Raw genomic sequence first — 1,632 nt, 5'->3', positions numbered from 1 at the left:
CCCTGAACACTGTGTTGTCTCCGTGCTGCCTACAATAAAGAGACGACCCTGAAGAGACACTGCGTCGTCTCCGTGCTGTGACAGTGTGCCGTACATCCTCTCACTCCTTCCCTCAGGAAACCTGTTCCACTGTCTCGCGGGTCGAGACAGTCTATATATTTAATATGTTATAAAAAATTAAATAGAAAAATAAGTAACTGACTTTCTGGTATCTTTTGGTATTTAAATAACCCAGGCATTGATTTTTAAGACCTGGTTATTGTAAGTATAATGTTATAAAGTTTTCAGGTAATTTTAGATCTTAATAAAAAATGCTATGTTAAGTTACTATTGGTTAATATAAACTAAAGTTTTTTCACTTGGTTTCTAATTCTTAGAGTTATTTTGTCTTAATAGTAAAATTGTTAAGAATAAATGACATGTCAAATTACTTAAAAAAAAACAAAACCCAAGGTTAAGAGGGCTGGCAGGTGATATAATGGTTAAGATACTGGACTTTCACATAGATAAAAGTAGTTCAAATCCCAGACCCGACAGCCTCCTTTCCTGCTCTCTCTCTCTCTCTCTGGTAAAATTTTACATAGTTCTTAAGGAAAAAAATTAAGATTATATTTAAATGTATTATGTAAAACCCTTAGAGAGGGATCTAAAAACCAGAAACTGTTAAAGCCCATCTTACCTAAAAGGCTTAGTATGAGTTGAGGTAGGGTCACACAAATGGCTGACACCTTGATCAAATAACATGCCACTGTGACCTGAGCCCATCTGTGGTAATAGCCTGAAACAGTTCTGTGGACTTGCTTGACAGTAACCACAAGGCTGTGGTCAGTTTGTTTAAAGCATCTCTGTCAGAGTTTGTTTAAAGCATCTCTCATGTTGTTGGGACCAATAGTTAGCGTAATGCCTATGTCACTGGACTTTTTTACGATTATACTGTTACTTAAAAGCCTGTTGTATCCCATACTGTATTGAGTTTTCTGACATGTTAATATAACTTTTCTTTATCTTTTCTATTTCAAACATTATTTTCTTAGACCTAAATGACCATTTTTTGGGTTTTTCTAGCAGGGCCCCTGGAAAATCTCAAAAGATGCTCCTCATTTTTGTAGAACCTAATCTGGTATATCAGTTTATGTAAAGATCATTTGTCAACTGTATTATTATTATTATTTTTACATATTATTGGTACTAATGTGTTCAAATCATTAATTTATGAGATTAAATGCTTTTAAAATAACACTCAGTTATTTATCTCAAAGTACTATGTATGACACAATTGTTTCCTCATTTACCTCTGTTGTACTGAACTGTCAAGTTATTTATACATTTTTTTTTCCATTCATACTTTTGAGAATTGCTTCCCTCCCCAAATGAACTTCTAGGCCTGATTTTTCCTTCATCCAGAGACAAGTGACTATTGTGTCAGACATGTCCTTCCCCCGGGACTCCACTGCCTGAAACCATGGGACCTGACTCCTAGGATGAGCCTCCTAGCACTGTGGGACCTGACTCCTAGGGATGAGCCTCCCTAACACCGTGGGACATGACTCCTAGGGATGAGTCTCCCTAGCACCGTGGGACCTGTCAATTTTGTGGCCTACACATGCATTCAGAGGAATGATTTTTGGCCAA

Source organism: Tupaia chinensis, unplaced genomic scaffold, assembly GCF_000334495.1.
Source record: "Tupaia chinensis unplaced genomic scaffold, TupChi_1.0 Scaffold000195_1, whole genome shotgun sequence".
Classification (NCBI taxonomy): Eukaryota; Metazoa; Chordata; class Mammalia; order Scandentia; family Tupaiidae; genus Tupaia; species Tupaia belangeri.
This window is presented reverse-complemented; position numbering follows the sequence as displayed.